Raw genomic sequence first — 14,255 nt, 5'->3', positions numbered from 1 at the left:
CTAGGGGTGCCTTCCACCACTAGGACTCCTCCTAGGGGGAAACCCTAGGCGCATGGGCCTATAGGGGCTGGTGCCCTTGGCCCATGATGGCCAAGGCGCACCCCCTACAGCCCATGTGGCCCCCCCGGGACAGGTGGCCCCACCCGGTGGACCCCCGGGACCCTTCCGGTGGTCCCGGTACAATACCGATAACCCCGAAACTTGTCCCGATGCCCGAAATAGCACTTCCTATATATAATTCTTTACCTCCGGACCATTCCGGAACTCCTCGTGACGTCCGGGATCTCATCCGGGACTCCGAACAACATTCGGATTTCTGCATATCCATATCTTCATAACCCTAGCGTCACCGAACCTTAAGTGTGTAGACCCTACGGGTTCGGGAGACATGCAGACATGACCGAGACGCTCTCAGTCAATAACCATCAGCGGGATCTGGATACCCATGATGGCTCCCACATGCTCCTCGATGTTGTCATCGGATGAACCACTATGTGGAGGATTTGATCAAACCCTGTATGCAATTCCCTTTGTCAATCGGTACGTTACTTGCCCGAGACTCGATCGTCGGCATCCCAATACCTTGTTCAGTCTCGTTACCGGAAAGTCACTTTACTCGTACCATAATGCATGATCCCGTGTCCAACACCTTGGTCACATTGAGCTCATTATGATGATGCATTACCGAGTGGGACCAGAGATACCTCTCCGTCATACGGAGTGACAAATCCTAGTCTCGATCCGTGTCAACCCAACAGCTACTTTCGGAGATAAATGTAATGCACCTTTATAGTCACCCAGTTACGTTGTGACGTTTGGTACACCCAAGGCACTCTTACGGTATCCGGGAGTTACACGATCTCATGGTCGAAGGAAGAGATACTTGACACTTGCAAAGCTCTAGCAAAACGAACTACACGATCTTTTATGCTATGCTTAGGATTGGGTCTTGTCCATCACATCATTCTCCTAATGATGTGATCCCGTTATCAACGACATCCAATGTCCATAGTCAGGAAACCATGACTATCTATTGATCACAACGAGCTGGTCAACTAGAGGCTTACCAGGGACATAGTGTGGTCTAAGTATTCACACGTGTATTACGATTTCCGGATAATACAGTTATAGCATGAATAAAAGACAATTATCATGAACAATGAAATATAATAATACTTTTATTATTGCCTCTAGGGCATATTTCCAACACAGATGACGAGGGTTCACTAGGTAGACAACAATTCCACACTTAAGAAGGTGGTAAACGATTGTCAACGTAGCGAGGAGTTGAGTTGCCATGATACCATAACGGGGCACCTTAGGGAAGGTGACTTGTAGAAATATCCCCTTAAGTGGCAAAACGAATTACCTTTGATTCAGAGATCATTGAAACTCTTTATACCAGCCTAAGGCAATTCTCAAGCGATCGTTTGGAGGGGTTCGGTAGACTGGCATACCCGAATTATTAATGTATGATGTGGATTACCTTGTTGGAAACAACACAAGGAATGATTTTGCTTGCGCGTGCTCTCCAGCACTTGAGCAATTCCAAATCATCATAGTTCTACCAACATCTATGAAAAGAATGTTAATACAACTACATACTACCATGATGAATAACGATGGAGGATGCAGATGGAAAGGAAGACAACACTTTCTCAGATTTCACCCTAGCAATGCCAAGGAAAAAAAATCTGGATGATTGACCGAGAGACATTTAGCACTCCGCTTCTAATGTTCTCCTTGATGTACTAGGTACCACGGTCAATGCTTAAAAGCATCAATATGACCATCAAGTAAAGGTCAGATTTCAGAAGCACAAAAATCCATAAGGAATAACTAGGGAAGTAGATCCTGCGAGATCCTTATGGGGATGTGACCAACTTCGTCAATCAAGATACTACAACAATAGGTCTTTCGGTTGGGTGTGTTGGCCATGACATCCACTTTACCGGTTACAGAGAGACCAATATTATGGTTCTTGGAACAGTTCCAACCATCATATCTACCTGAGATTCAGATCTGGTTGGTGTCAAAATATTCAAGACTCATCAAGTCTAGAGATAAATATGAAAGTTTGCAACACAAATCGACGAGATGACATTGCGAGATTCTCGGGGAATGAACTACGATAGCAAGCTCCAAAACATGAGCTGGTTCTGCTACACACATATGAACACGCTGTCCCAGACAAGCATGACCACGTGGTAGTCTTATAATAAAACACTATCGAGTTCAGGTGGGGAACCATCATCGAGGATATCGAGGTCCTTACATAAGTCCGGATTAGCTCTTATGAAGGAACTCGTTCTCCTTGAACAAATCAGTCAGTGGCTGGGTGTACTAAGGATACATATAGAATGGAGGTTGCAAGTCTCCAAACCACAGAATACTTCGCATGTATGCATGACTGATTTGGAATGATTCCAAAGGAAGCAACATTGACTTTCTCGAAGTCATGGCGACAAATTGCATCAAATGCACATGAGTTAGATGAAATCACTTCTTTCGTCCGGTCATATGCTTCATGAGCAGGTTATGAAGATAATGCTTATAAAAGCTTCCAATACTGGCTAGATGTTCAACACGATTTATGGAGCAGATAAAAATATTGCTGATGGTCTCAACAACAATTCATCCAGGTTTTCATATAAATGGAATTCCATAATTAAGTTAACATGGTGATAGCATTGGTCAGACCCAAAGAATATAATGGTATATGCTCGAGGAATCAACCACGAGTAAGACAACATTATGAATATCGTTGGCTCCGATTTGATTTGATGATAGCCCACACTCAAATCAAAGTTTTGGCAAGACAATAGGTCCAACAACTGGTCACAAGGATCAATTGATGAAGATATCATCTTTCTTCAACACACATACAAGATATCCCTTTAAATGAACTAAACTGGACAAGCTTCCATCTTCCAACTCTCCAAGTTTTTGTTCAGCTTAACCAACTAGCTTAGGGGTATCCAACACGGATTCTTGGAGAAAGGGTGGTTTTGAAAACCAACTTGATCACAAGCTCAACATAGCGGTCAGGTGACAACCTCGTGATACTTCCGAGAAGATAATCGGAAAATCACGAACCACCGGTATGTTACTAAGCTCGGGAACAATCTTGCTTTTCAGGGCAAGACAATATGATCAAAGGAGCGAGGACTTAACAAAATCCTAACTCATCAATCGAGGAGTGCCCCAAGAAAGTGGACTAGGTAGCACGATTAACCTAAGGGTGCTGATTAAAAAATCAACACGCTAAGAATGAGGTTAATGTCCATTTAACTACCAAGCAACGTAGTTGCTGGGAGTATAGATTTCACACATCACGATTCACTTGTCGATGTTCCAGTTGCCATAACACATGGACCGAGAAATGAATAATGATGGTGAGAGGTATCACTACATCAAGAATCCATAAGAGAAGGTGCAGCCTCTGTTGGAAAAGGCAGTGCCTAGGAGGCGCTTAGGCATGCCTAGGCGCTAGGCAATGGCCCAACGCCTCGCCTAGGGCATAAGCAGAAGTCTAGGCAGAGCAAGTAAGAAATTGTCTACCCAAGCGAGAAATCATGCCATATTGCACTGCTATGCCAAAAGGGCCATATTCCAATCATAGTAGCTGGTCGTTAACATACTTATATGCCCTAAATTAATAAAATACATATATAATAACCACATATGCACCCCAATGTAAAAATTATATAATCGCCTAGGCTGCGCCTAGGGCGCTTAAGCACCGCTTAGGCACTAGGCGAAGGCCAACCGCCTGGCTTACGCCTACTGATTTTTCCAACCTTAGGTGCAGCCCTCATGACATTCCTAACATAAAGTGGGTAATACTTCAGGGTAGAACAGAACAAGAGCTGGGTTGGCATTTTGATCTGCGAGATACAACTACTTTGACCCAATCCTGGATATGGACGAGGTACTGGAGTTTGTTTCTCCTAGTCATTCCAGAATAGAATGGCTTGACAGACCACAAGAGTAATAGGCATCGATGAATGATTGCACGCATACTCTTGACTATCAACTGATGGACAAGGGTCAGAATACAACTAAAGAGGGACAACTCAAAGGAACATATAACTTTCTGAGTTGTGGATGCATAGATTAGTATGTCAAACCAAGTTCAACACATTTCTTTCGGATAACCCATGCCGAAAGGTTGAGCTGGCAGAATCACAACATAGAATGGCAGACTCATCAAGAGCACTCTAGTTGTGATCTTTTGGTTCAAAGGAACTTCTGCCATATTTATTCATGGTATTGGAAGAACGATATACCACAAACCTCGAGGACTATCGCAAAGGTTACTAATATCCTAAAGGAACTAGCAAACACTATCAACATGAAGCAAGTAGGGTGAATCTCGGATTCAAAAAAACCCAGGAGTAGAATACCTACTACTAAGTGGCATCACAGGATGCTTTCGAGAATGATAGCCAGAATCATCACACGGGGAACACAAAGCATGGCTAGATTACTTGGTGATACTCTAGACACCTAGGGTCATAATACTAGCTCCAACATAAATGCCGAGGCAATGGAGTACCTCAACACACTGGTTAGTGTGGTTAATCTGGCCCAAAGGACATCAAAAACAGAGGGAAAGGATTTTGCAATTGCATCAGATTGTTTAGAAACCTGGGATGACTCGGACAACATAACGGCTGTAAATGCTAGAAAAGGTTTGAGACATGCTACAAAATGGTGGCAATAACCACTCGACTATCACAAAAGCAAGGTTCCGAGACCAACTGTCAACATACGGAAGTAGTAGGAACTGAATAGAGGGTTAAATCCAACAATAATATGAGTCTACGGATTGGTAACACGTGATCCTAATAGAAAGAAGAGAAAGCCTAGTTCCTTAACCCCGTAGGAAAGATAAGATGACTCAGATCAGAAGGGCATAAGGTATAAGGAGTAAAAAGAGCCTTACGTTCCATCCCACAATCAATTCCCTTATATAACTAAAGAATTTCTAGACTCAACTTCGACCAGTTTGGCTTGGTAATCCTACAGACAGTCAGGCTCTGATACCAAAGCTGTCAGGACCCCGACTCAATGGCACACCGATCTAGCATGTAGCACCTCATATCACTTTGCGGCGTCACGCACGGTATTCCCACGGGTGTCACCTTACCAGGCCCGGGACCATTTGCGCCTTTTGGCTCACGTATATGATAGTGTCGCTAGCATCCATATGACAAGGAGCCCGGCTGACATGGCTAGTCGTGAACCCAAAGTGGCACTAACTTACAGGGACATGCATACATGACCCAGCAATGAACGTGTCGGTCATCAGCGAGTGAATCTGGGCCGTAGCAGCTGGGCTAGCAGGACTCCGGTAAACCGGGTTGTAGCAGGCTAACAGGACTCCGGTAGACACCACGTGACATTTCCCCGAAGGGACAGACACAGGAACGAAGAAAGACACATGCCGGCCAGCCTAAGTGTTCCGAAGCAGTAGCAAGCTACCAAGGCTCAGTGGAAGCACTAGGAGACATTTCCCGGTAAGAGAGGCTACCAAGGATAAACAACTAGATAGTCAGATCCCACACATACCAAGCATTTCAATAACATACACACAATATGCTCGATATGTGCAAATACAACATGGCATCACAACATGACTCTACAACTCAAGTATTTTATTCAATAGGCTCCGAGGAGCGAGATATTACAAACATGGGTCTCATGACCCAACATTCAGAGCACACAAATCAAAGCACAAGCGGAAGCTTAACATGTCTGAGTACAGACAACTATAAATGAAAAAGGCTGGGAAGCCTGACTATCCAGTAGATCCTGCCGGGGGCACAAGATCGTAGCTGAGGTAACAAGCTAAACGTTGAAGTCCAAGCGGAACTACTAGCGAGACTGAAGTCTCTCTGCAAAAACATAAAATAGGGAAACGTGAGTACAAATGTACAATGCAAGACTTACATCAGAACTAACTACATATGCGTCATTATCAACAAAGGGGGTGGTGGGGTTTAACTGCAGCAAGCCAGCTTTGACTCAGTGGCTATCCTGAACTACCACTACAAGTAACTCTTTTGAGGTGGCGCACACGAGTCCACATATTCACCATATCAATACACCACTATGGATCCGCTCCCGTCTCCCTACGAGAACGCCATTCATAGCACTCACGCTTATCTTGCGCATTTTAGAGTATCCACTTTCACTTGTCTATGAACTATACAGGCAACCCAGAAGTCCTTTACCGCGGACACGGCTATTCGAATAGATAATGTTAAGCCTGCAGGGGTGTACTTTTTCACACACGCTCTCACCACTTACTGCCGTTTACACGACATGTACTCAACAACCTTCAAGCGGAAGCCCAGCGAGGGTGTCGGCCACGACCTGACTAACCACACAAGTCTCTTGTCCAGGTTTATCGCCTATTCGGGTTCCATCCGCAAGGAGATCCGGCCGGGGTGTCGCTCACGGCCTCAAACGATGTGAGGGTTCCCAAGCCTACCGTCCGAGTGCCACTTGGTACATCGTGCCACTGTGCCTAGTCTGTCCCAAGCCCACCTGTACCGGGTGCCACTTGGTAGACTACTAACACTACCTACAAACACCAGAAACTAGTTGCAACTCCTGGACAGAGATCATGTCAATTAATAAGTCGAGAGGGGTCGAGTTACCGGAACCCAATGTGTGGTAGTAACTGTTCATGGATCACAAACACAGAACTCAGTTCCTGAGGACGGCTGCAATGAGACAATCCACCATGTACTCCTACATGGCCTCTCACCGCTACCTTTACCAAATCGTGTTCCACACTTAGCTCTCAACAGTAGGACATGTTCACCACATTCCAATTCATCCCTGATGAATCAGACCTGACACAACTCTAAGCAATAGCAGGCATGACAAACAAGCATGAATGAGTAGGCACATCAGGGCTCAAACAACTCCTACTCATGCTAGTGGATTTCATCTAGTTACTATGGCAATGACAGGTCATGTAGAGGAAAGGGGTTCAAATACCGCAGCATGTAATAGTTGAACTAACACTAATTTAGTTAGCGTTAAACTAACACTAATCTAATTTAGTTAGCGTTAAACTAACACTAATCTAATTTAGTTAGTGGCATGGGGCCCACACGTCAGTGTTACAGGGGGGGGTTATTAGCGCGGGTTGACCGGTTTGACCGACGGTTAGTCACCGGCGAGGCTGAACACGGTGGAGCGCGTCAGGTTCGTCGCTCCGGCGACCATTTGGGTGGCAGAGGCCACGGGCGAGGAGCTAGGGCTCATCTGCGTCGTCTGGATCAAGCGGGGGAGGCGGGGGCAGCCTGAGCTCGCCGAGAACGAGCTCGGGGCGGTGGCCGGAGCACGGCCAGGTGCACGCGGGGTGCTGCAGGGCACGGCAGGAGCTGCTGGCGGCAGCTTTGGTCTTTTGGGAGGCTCCTAAGCGCGATGACATGCACGGGCGCGAGCTGCGGTGGCTCTGGCCACAACGGTGAGGATCCACGGTGGCGCGGCCGCTTGGGTCCGGTGGTTAGCACGGCTACGGCGCGCGAATGACAAAACGGAGAGAGGAAAACGGCGTCGGGGCTCACACCGGATCCGAAGGAGGCGTTAGCGAGCTCGGGGAAGGTCCAGCGCGGTCAGAACGGCGGCGACGATCTCGGGCAGCTGGAGGTGAAGACGACAGCGATGGCGGCTCCACAGGGCGTCCGGAGATGCACGGCTTGACGGATAAGACGAGGACGACGGCGCGGATCTCTTGGACACGACGGAGGGGTGAGGCCGTGGTGGTGTCCGCGGTGGTGGCGAGCGGTGGTGACGGAGGCGTTCAGGCGGAAAGAAGAGAAGAGGGGGAGAGCGTTCGGGGAAGAGAGAGCTGAGAAGGGGAGAAGCACGGGAGAGAGTGAGAGCGGTCTAGGGGGTGAGTGGCATCGTCTGGAGTCGTCCCGGGCATCGGCAGAAGCAGGAGGTGGCCGCGGGTGGCTGTGCGCGCCGCACGCAGCTGCTTCTCCTCCTGGCAAAGGAGGAAGACGACAGAGGGCTTGCGGTGGTGGGCTGGGCCGGATGGCTGGGCCGCCAGCTGGGCTGGCCAGGTGGGCTGCACGGTGAGGCCAGGTACTAACTCTCTCTCTCTTTTATTTTCATTTTCTATGTTTTGTAATTGTGTTTGGGTTTAATAAAAATGCCAGGGCATTTCCAAAAATCATGAAACTTCTCAATGTCACTGTTTGGAATATTTCCAACAACAAACATTTCAGTTTGTGATTATTTGAGCATTTAAAATATTATTTAGGAATTAAATGCCCAAATGCAAATACCATATGATTTAATTTAAAAATCCAGAATGGCCTAGACAAATGTGCACCATTTTTGGGAGAGGTTCTAGACGAATCCAAAAATAATGAACTTTTCTGAAGAGCATTTTGGGTTAATTGAGAATATTTTTATTTGAACCTAGTTGATTTGATCTGGTGCTAGGGTTTGAGCAATCCCCATTTCAACTTAAATAAAATTTAAACATGATGCACACATGAAGGGCTAGTCTAGTGCATACCAGAACTAGGGATGTGACATTAATATTGATGATATGGGTAGTACAAGAGTAGATCTACCACGAGATCAGAGAGGCTAAACCCTAGAAGCTAGCCTATGGTATGATTGTTGTTCGTCGTACGGACTAAAACCCTCTGGTTTATATAGACACCGGAGAGGGCTAGGGTTACACAGAGTCGGTTACAATGGGAGGAGATCTACATATCCGTATCGCCAAGCTTGCCTTCCAGGCCAAGAAAAGCCCCGTCCGGACACGGGACGAAGTCTTCAATCTAGTATCTTCATAGTCCAGGAGTCCGGCCAAAGGTCATAGTCCGGCTATCCGGACACCCCCTAATCTAGGACTCTCTCAGCCGCCCTCGTAAGCATCATGCAGCGTCCGCGGTGGCTTCCCGTGGTCGTGGAGGTGGTCCTTTGCGCGACGATGGGCGCCCGGCTGCCGATGAGAGGCACGCTATGGCTGCGCGCCCCCTAGGCCGCGCTTCCGCTCAGCAGAGGTGCTACCGGAGTTCGTCGTGCGGTCGGAGGACCCAACCAGCACCTGGTGTTCGCACACGAACACGTCACCGTGCACCCACGACGCCGGGGGTGATGCACCGCAGCTCACGTCGAAGGAGACCCGCCGGAAGCGCGGTACGCAAGACAATCCGGCGGGCGCTTTTGTAGATCCAAAACCCCACACGCCCGGGAGGGACCCCGTCAGGGCGCGCGGCGGCTATCGGCTGCCCTAGGTCGGCCTGACCGGCCCTAGGGCCTCGAGGTTCGCCGCCCTGCAACAAGAAGAACGAACGAAGAACGAGGAAGAAGAAGAACAAGGGAGAGAGATAAAGATAAAGGTAAAAGATGATAGATTGATTTGTTCGATTGTGTGTTGTTATTCAATCGGCCATCACCTCTTACATATATATGAGGCGGCTGGATTTTCCGTACAGGAAAAGGATTCAAATCCCGTCCAAAACATCAAAAGATAACCTAACTCAGACTACGAGGGCCGGAACTTCCGGTCAGCCCAGAACTTCCGGGCTAAAATTACATCAAGTTGCCCTCTTGCACAGCTCCTGCAGGTCGCATATGGCTTCGGATCGCGATGGTCCCAAAAGCAAAGTTATAGACCTTGCAATGTAGAAAAATTCGTTAGTTGAACACTTTTTCATCTGAGGTCATCTTGATGTCAAAACTGGCCCAGCAAATCTGCAAATAGTGTTAAAATTCCAGTTTTCGAGGTGCTCCGCGTGCAAACTTTCGGTTTACCCCGGAACCTCCCCGAAAGTTTTGCCCGGAACTTCCGTGGCAGACTTATGCAGCACATTGTTTTGGCTCTAACTTTTGCATACGAACTCCGATTTAGGCGTTTCTTATATCAAAATCGATCGTTTCGACGAGACGAAGACAATCCGTGTAGAAACCTTTCTCATATGAGGCCATCTTGGGGGCATAATCATCCGAATAGTGTTCTGAATGCAAAATCTCAGTACTTCAAACACAACTTCGGCCTTAGAGATTAGATCGGATGGCTACGGCCCAAATATCAAAGTTTCTCCTTTTGACGATACGGAACTTTCTCACTTTGAGCACTTTTCCATTTGAAGCCTTCTTAATTACGTTTTTGACCATGCCAAAATCTGGTGTCAACAAATGCCCCCTTGTTTTTCGGCAAAGCTTGTGTGCCGAAAAATAACTTCCGTATAGCTTGTTCTAAGGACGATGTCAACACTCCATCAGCAATTTTGCATATTCTTAGGACAATAAGTATATATCGGCCATTGCTTGTTTGAACCTCTTGATGCAAACTTGGGTGAAAAACTTCTCAGCTTCTATAACAATCCGGTGATAAGGTTCCATAGACCAAAACCATATTGTTCATCCTTTTGCTAGGACTTTGCAGACAATCAATAATGAACTTCCTCCAATCCTTACTTCGCCTGCATAAAAGTTTCATTAGTGGCCGAAGCGGTGGGCTTCGGTTCGGCCTTACCTATGTTGAGAAAACCTAGCATCGACTATTGATAGAAATACAGTACACCATGGTTAACATAGTAGCCGGATGCTTGCTGTGCCCAAGGTAAATCTTGCATCCAGACACACCAAAAGATAAACTATAAGTGATTCGTCAAAACATTGATAACCCTTGGATACTTGTTGTACTACTCATAACGAATCACCCAAAGCCTCAATACGTATAGCACCTATGGCAACCAAAAGCTCCAAACCGAATAAAATTTTATATTCGGCTTTGATTATTGTGAAAAAATATTTTAAGTGGCATGAGGCTTGTTTTGATCTCCAATTGAACTAAAGACGATGTTAGGATACTACACCGGCCATGCTTTGACATATTCTTAGGGCGATAGATAAATATCGGCCGTTAACATGAGGTCCATGTAAAATTCACCCACCAAAGTATGTATAGCCGAAATAAACAAATAAAATAGGAATAAAATATTTCGGCCCCTTTGTATTAGCAACAATGTAACTAACCAAATGTATGGTAATTTGGTAATACCCTCTCATGATATAGAAAATTATGTTGCATCCATGGATCAAAATAAATCCACGGAGGGTAATTGATCATACCTAGGAATGAATTCCATGGCAAAGGCATCAACGGCATGGTTGAAGAAAATGGATGATGTGCTAACTGAATATTTTGATGTTGTGATGCGCACCTTCGGCTTAATTATTTGTTGCTTTCATTATTTTCCTTCTTCACTTTTATTGTACTTGTTGCAACAGAAGCATGCACATAATTTTTGTCTTGATTGATCTTCTTGGGAACCCATGCCATGTTCTTCTTTTTGAGCTCTTGTGTACTAAGATTTTGTAATTTCTTCTTTTGCCAATATGATAAACCGAGTGGGCATCTCGGCTGTGATTTTGTTTCAACCAATGGCAACTCTTTTTGGGCCTTGTGCACCCTCAACTTCTTTTCTTCTGATTTGGCACTCTGATTTTTATCAATTGATTGCTTCACTTCTTTGCCTTCTATAGCCAATGTCAACAATTTAATTGGCTCTTTGTTATTTGAGATCAAATCTGAAGCAGCACACTTACGACCATCGCTTTTCACGCGGTAAACTTGCTTTACCACCTCTTTCTTCTTTCTTGAGCTCTGGACCGATTCCTTATGATTGAAACGGTCTTTGACGCGTGATTGTTCAAATGTTGATCTCCTTGGAGCTGCATAGTATTGGTGAGATGGTCTAGAATAAGATGGAGAATGTGCCCTTGTATCATACCTGTCCCATGATGAATATGTATCTATATGAGCATAGGGAGGTATCCATGGCATTGGCATTGACGGCCCAAAATAAGGATATGAATATGTTGCATTATAATTATCACTTTGCCAATACCGATCCTCATATTTGCGCCTTGGGGGTGACCTTGGTTTCTTTGCATGATTTGGCCGATAAGCATTCTTTTCTTCACTCTTCTTTTGATATTTATCCAATAGTTCAGCGAAGGTGATTTTTGATCTCTTACACTTGCGCTTATTTCGGCCTTTGTTTTCTTTTGGTTTGCTTTCTTCGATCATTCGATTTGCTTGCTGCCCCCCAGTCCTTGGCGTCTCCATTGTAGCTTCGATGGAATTCTTGCCCTCAAGATTATGTTCATTTTGCTCTTCAACAACTTCTTTACTTGAAAGCTTGATCCCATCACCTGTAGTTTTTACCTTCTCTTCAAATGGATCGGCTTGAAGCAGCGGATGCAAAAACTTTTTGCCATCGGGACCAATCGGAATAGACTGGTCATCTCTTGGTGTCTCAACAAATTGCAATCGTCCTTTATCAATGGCCGATTTAACTATTTGATGAAACATGTTGCAATCCTCAAAATTATGCTTGGACGAATCATGCAACTTACAATACATTCGTCCTTGGACAGATGGTTCAACATGGTGATCAAGAATTCTAATATAATTATTTTGCAACAACAAATCAAATATTTGATCACACATGCTTGAATTGAAGGTAAACTTTTATTCTCTAGCCGATCTTGTTGTGAGAACGGCTTTGGAGTTAAGCAAACGAATGGTTCAGATTTGGCATCTTCCCATTCGGCTATGAATTCTCTTTCGCATTCATTTTCCGATGTCCTTAAATAAGAAACTATACTAGCATCGGTTTTCCCAAAATATTTTAACCTTGGCTTTAAATTTCTGAAACAAAGATATTTAGAACATATATGTCTCAATTGAGACCAAGTGCAAGCCAAGTACGAAATAAGCAAAGCTACCCAAATAGATATGAACTTTAGATAAAGCAATGGGGAAAGCTTTGGCTGCAATAATAAGTCATTATCGGTCTTTATAAATGGCACAATTGGTTGACCGATATGTTCTAAAACAATTTTATTGCTAACAAGTAAATTACCCTTCTTCATTGGTCTTTCAAAATTACCTATGAAGATTTTTCTAATAGATGCATCGACAATAAAGTTGTGGCCAAATCTGAAAATAGGTAAATTACTTGCTAGACATACCTCTTCAAATATGTTGGGAGAGCATGATGATTGCATATGATGAATAATATTGTGCTTTGCTTCTGGATGACTTCCCAACACCATGTCACAATTTTCTTCTTGATTTCGTGCATCATAAATTTGAAGATCTCCGTCAACCGAACTTTGTTCGGCTACTTGCTCTTGTCCTTGAAGCTTGTTAATTTCTATGGCACGAAACTCATAGGGCAGGAAGTAGGTTCCATTAACTTCAGAAAAATCAAACATGGTTGTTTTACTATGCTTGCCATGCCCTTTCTAAATTATGTTTGCCTCTTTGGATTTGATGGATTCGTAATTTATACTACTTGATTCAGTTTTTTCAACCGAAGCACTTTCAAGTTCCGAATCATCCTTCTTTTCATTGATACTACCAATTGGCAATGCTTCTTTTATCTGAGCCAATTCTTTTTCTATTTGTTTCTGGCGGCGAGCGGCAAAGTTGGCTTTAAGTTTTTTCTCAATTTCAGCCCACTCCGGATATGATTGCCCCCCAATGTTTTTAGATTCTTTCGGCAATGACACACGGGTGTTGCCGAAATTTTGCAATAGTGTAGGGGGTGTATAATATGATGTAGTACTAGATGAAGGCATATGCATTGTTGTAATACCATACTTTTGCTCGCCAATTTTATCAATTGGCAAAGATTCATCTTCTTGCAAAACTCTAGATTTTATTGCGGCATAATCAGGAAATAGCCCCTTTTCATGTTGTTCAAGGCAAAGAGCACTAATTATCTTATTTTGGGCTAAACACTTCAATGCAGCCACCACTACCTCATCTTCTACAATGTTGGGCACAACCGCTCCTGTAAAATTTACATTCATTCGGCTATAACCAGGAAGGCGTGAAGCCGAATTATGAGCATCTACAGTTGTGTATGGTGCCGAAGAATTAGTAACATGCGGTGTAGCATATGACGGTTGAGAGTAACTGGCCGAATAGCCACTAGTAGCATGGCCAATTATCTCATTCATCGGCATGGTTGGATTACTATATTGCACATTAGCAGCCGATGAATAAAAGGGTGAAACACTTTCTTGTATGGCATTGGAAATTCTAACTTGGGGTGTTTCAAATTGATTAATTGAACTCATCATGTTGCTCATCGGCATATGAATTTTCTGGGTTGCCAATGCATGTGAGTTGGGATACATATGGTGCATGTTACTAATATCATAAGAAGTTGAAGTATATAAATTAC

This window comes from Triticum dicoccoides, chromosome 5B, assembly GCF_002162155.2.
Source record: "Triticum dicoccoides isolate Atlit2015 ecotype Zavitan chromosome 5B, WEW_v2.0, whole genome shotgun sequence".
Classification (NCBI taxonomy): domain Eukaryota; kingdom Viridiplantae; phylum Streptophyta; class Magnoliopsida; order Poales; family Poaceae; genus Triticum; species Triticum dicoccoides.
Note: the sequence above shows the minus strand (reverse complement) of the source record.